Genomic DNA, 5357 nt, shown 5'->3' on the forward strand with positions numbered 1-5357 from the left:
CACACTTATGGGCCGAGTTTCCTCTACCCACTGCATTGCCAGTAAAATTGCCATCATTTCTGTTGTAAATACTGATACATGATTACTTAACCTCTTCAAGACACTATGCTTGAAATGTGGAATGTATATCGCTGCTGCTGTGGACCCGCAATCTGGATTTTTTGATCCATCTGTATATATTTGGATACTATTGGAATATTTTTGTTTCAAATATTGCTCTACTATTTCCTCATTAGTCCTACACTCATTCTTATCGTTAATTTTACCATGCACCTGTAAATCTACTAACGGCATTTGATATAACCAAGGAGGTATAACAGGTATTACTACTGTAGGGCTTGTTTTATACAGTCAATACCTATTTTCTTGGCCTCCATATCTGCATTCCACCCAAAACTCCTGTACTTAGTGTATTCATGTTCCCAACATTTTTGGAGTACTTCTTTTACTGGATGGGTGTCTGCATGCCCCCGTACAGAATTCCAATATGCCATCTTTAACTTAGTTGTCCTAAATTTTAATGGCATCTCTGCCATTTCCACCTGCATTGCTGAGACTGGCGATGTTCGAAATGCCCCACTTCCTATCCTTAATGCCTGAGACTGAATAACATTAACTTTTTTGAGCAAAGATTCTGATGCTGAGCTATAAACTATACTGCCATAATCTATAATTGATCTTATCATTGCACAATACACACTTTTAATGCTTGTCGGGCTGCACCCAATCTACCCTGCTAAACATCTTAAAATATTTATTCCTTTTTTACATTTATCTTGAACTTTCTTTATATGGGATGCAAAAGTTAGCTTTGTATCCATCCATACTCCGAGAAACCTAATTTCTGTTACCTGCTCTAAAGTTTGCCCATAAAGGTATATTTTGATATTCGGGGATTTCCTCTTCTTTGAAAAACATACCACTTTGGTTTTCTCTACAGACAACCTAAAGCTCCATTTATTAGCCCAATTTTCCACTTCATTAACTGCTTTCTGCATGCTTTTCTCCACATACTCAACATTTCTTCCCCTTTCCACAGAGCACCATCATCTGCATATAAAGACTTGCCAAGTCCTTGTCCAATAGTTGAAAATATATCATTTATCATTAAATTGAATAACACTGGACTGCACACACTACCCTGTGGGGTCCCATTATCAATTGAGTATATCCTAGAGTACCTTGTTCCAACCCTAACTTGAATAGTTCTATTAAACAAAAAGTCCATTATCCAATTATACATTTTCCCTTTGATTCCCATATTGTCTAATTTTATTAAAACTCCCTCTTTCCAAAGCATATCATAGGCCTTTTCCACATCAAAAAACACCCCTACAAGTGCCTCCTTATTCGCCATTGCCTTTCTAATTTCAGACTCTAAACATACTACTGAATCCATGGTATTTCGCCCTTTCTAAAGCCACTCTGATAATGACTTAAAAGGTTTTTGCTTTCTATTACGTAATTTAGTCGAGCTACTACCATCTTTTCCATTACTTTACATAAGTTAGATGTTAACGCAATGGGTCTATAATTAGATGCTACTGTGGGATCCTTACCAGGCTTTGCAACTGGAATTATCACTCCGTGTTTCCAAGACGTAGGGAGTTTTCCCAGCTCCCATATCTTATTAAAGCTCCTTAAAATAATATTTAGAGATACATCAGAAAGGTGTTTTATCATTTCATAACAGATTTCATCTTTCCCAGGAGATGTACGTTTCAAACACTGTAGCACCTGTTTTAGTTCATACATAGTAAAATCTGCGCCCAATGTACTCCCAGTCAGTGCTTTTTGAGTTAGTACATTAGGATTGTCTTTCAAAATTTGATCCCTTTGCACTCTCATACTATCTGACATATTATTGTCACTGTGAACCTTAACAAATGTTTCTACCAACTCTTCTGCCTTTTCTGTATTAGTCATTTTGTATTTACCTTCTTTTATTAAAACTGGAATACCTTTATTCATTTGCTTCCCACCCATTTTCTTAATCATATTCCACATATCACTAATATCTATATTTACACCAATTTCATCACAGAACTTTCTCCAATAGTTTCTTTTGTTATCCTTATTACCTTCCTTACCTCTGCCTGAGTTCTCTTATAGTTAATAAAGTCATCAAAAGAGTATGATTTTTTAACTTTTCTTAAAGCTCTGTTTCTAGTTTTGATTGCTACACTACATTTTTCTGTCCACCATGGTACAGCCTTTCTCATTCTAACCCCTTTGCTCTTCCCTATCGTCTCTTGTGCTGTACTACATAATATTGTATTAATTTTATTATTTACATCTTCTACTTCATCAAAATTAAATTCCGTACTAAGCATTTTAACTTCACAAACCTCTTTATACTTAGCCCAATCTGCGTCTTTAAGCTTCCATCTTGCCATATTCTCCTCATGATATTCCTCAATTTCTATCCCTACTGAACATTTTATGGGATAATGATCACTTCCTAAAGTACTCTGATATAAAACTTCCCATTCACATTGCCCAGCCAAGTTATTGGAAACAATTGTTAGATCTATTACCGAATTTCTTCCTCTAATTACATCTAATCTTGTTATATTTCCATCATTTAAACATACAAAATCATTACAATCTAAAATTTCTTCTATTACATACCGTTTTGATCATTATTTACACATCCCACAAAGTACTGTGTGCATTAAAATCTCCACACCACACTATGTTAGAATTTCCATCTACTCCAATATTTTTAGTTAGATCTATATTTAGTCTTTTACAGGGATTATAAAAATTTATCACTCTTATATTACGATTTTCTGCCCTTACATCAATCACAACTGATTCATACTCCTCATTCACTTTCACCTCCTGTATGCTATCCCTAGCTTAACAAGAGTGACCACTCCTCCTCCATTTCCGTTGATTCTATCTTTTCGTACTACTTCATACCCTTGGACCACATAACTTAAGTTAGGTTTTAACCATGATTCTTGCACACATATTATGTGTGGTTTAACCTTAAAATCATCTATCCATTTCTTGAACTCTAATCCATTTGATATCAGGCTTCTTGCATTCCACTGTAAGATTAAGAACACCATTATACTTCTCCACATACTGTCTGAGAGTTTGCTACATGCAGCTTCAGTTTCTCGTTTATTTGTTCTACTGTAATACCTTCTACATTCAAATACATTTCTGCCGCTCTTAGGTTATTCTCGTTCTTTCAGTTCTACTCTCAGTTTGGGCGAACAGTTTACCACTTCTACCATAAAGGTAAGAAATGCCATCTTATTCTTAATGATCTCAATATCATCATCTTTTCCTGATTTGATTGCTCATTTCTCATTCTCTTGTCCGCACCCTTTTCTTCTATTTCCTTCTTTCCATTCAACTTAACCTTCTTGATTGCTTCTGCATATGTTAATCCTTCTGTAATCTTAACATTTTGAACTTTAGCAGCATTTTTCCTTGCCTGGCATCCTCCATACCCTGCACTATGTTCTCCTCCACAGTTGCAGCATTTCGGTTTTATACCCTCTTCACACTTTCCATATTAATCGGAGGAACTTCTTCTGCTCGTGCGGTTTTATTGAGCAATCAACACGTCACAGAATCGGACTGGTACGTCCAATCGAAGACCGTTTAGAAGTGACCGCTCTGTGGGGCGATGTGTCTGTTAATTTAATGAGGGAAATCAGGAAACATCAAGGAAGAAAAGAAAACGAGAAACGTGACAACTACGAATATTTCTAGAAAGGCTTTGTAAGGTTTGGGAATGACCCGTTAAGTAAGTACTAATAAATAAATACAAAGAAAGAGGGTTTTGTTGAAGGTCTTTAAAAAACAAAAACAAAATAAACGTGTTAATATTTTGAATTTTGGAAAGTAAATAAGTTGAAGTTAGATCAGTCGAATTGTTTTAAGTGAAATTCCTTGCGGAACTGATGTATATTAAAACACCTTCCTCCATATAGCGCCTTTTGACAAAAAATGTAAATGTATCGTGCTCATGCACTGCTTTAGTTCAACTTTTTTAAACTACTATTTCCCAATTTCCTCTTTCTTCATTTTAGCGCTTTAGTATTGGAGATGAGTTTCCCGACGACTGCGAATCCTAGTGATTAACGGGCAAATTTATGATGTACCTCGTTAACGCATGCAGTCGCGCACCAGTGCGTCAACGTGATGTGAATCCACTTATTAAGATACTTTCATTAGATGAGGGAATAAAGGGGATTTTTGAGACTTATTTCAGTTAAGATGGTGTTCAGGGTCCTCTAGGGATTATTATACCAGACATGTGCAGATGATACAAAATACAAAAAAGAAATAAGAAAATGGTATGAGCAGCCGTTTTGTCGACCTTATTTTGAGTCTCGAGATCCAATATGATAAATGAGGGGTACTTAACTCGCCCTGTTTGGGTCATTTCTACCATTTAGTTTAAAGTGTGTTATTCATTAAGCAGTCACTAGGTGGCAATGTGAGTTCAAAGAAAGACCCTCGTCAGGCAACATTGGAACAGAAACTCACCACCACGTTTTCAAAGATAAGTTTATTTTTCAGATATAGCTTGGCATCAGAGGGTTTACTGAACAAAATCATTGCACTAAGTAGCAAAAGTAAGTATAAAGAACTTTCTTTTTAAACATGCTCTACCATAAGGTTCAGGTATCACCATCCATCCATCCCTCCATTTTCAAACCCGCTGAATCCGAATACAGGGTCATGGGGTTTGCGAGCCAATCCCAGCCAACACAGGGCACAAGGCAGGAACCAATCCTGGGCAGGGTGCCAACCCACCGCAGGGTATCACTTAACAGTAAAAGAATTCACTAAAACTAATTTTTCCAAAAGTTTGTATTTTCATGAATAATCCATTGTTTTGTGATCGTAAACTGTAATCAACACGATGAATGTGCTGTGACTTCACTATACACTCACGGGCCACTTTATTAGGTCAGCAAGAGATAACTTGGATGGCGCCAGTGTGTGTGGCATGTCGTCTACCGCTCTCTAGTTTGCTTATGTCTTTGTTGTTATTTCAGTGTGTCATGCAAAATGTCAACTCACTACTGGTGTATGATCGCTGAACACTTGGGAGCTTCATTTGTCTGCTGTAAAACTTGTACAGTTGGACAACGGAGGACGACATGTTCCTCCTCCACAGCTCCAATCTGGAATACCGGCATTCCTCTACCTTGCTCCAGGTCCACCTCGCTGGAGTAAGTGTCATAGAAGACGAGGTAAACACAGCGGACGGTTGGTGAAGTTAAAGGCCTGTTTGGTTCGATCTCCCAAAGTTTTTCTGGCTCATCATAGGTTGGCTCCTCACCTTTTGCGGCCAAGGCGCCCCCGGACACTGTGGATTCCTGGCT

The sequence above is a fragment of the Polypterus senegalus genome, unplaced genomic scaffold (genome assembly GCF_016835505.1).
Source record: "Polypterus senegalus isolate Bchr_013 unplaced genomic scaffold, ASM1683550v1 scaffold_1453, whole genome shotgun sequence".
In the NCBI taxonomy this organism is placed as follows: Eukaryota; Metazoa; Chordata; class Cladistia; order Polypteriformes; family Polypteridae; genus Polypterus; species Polypterus senegalus.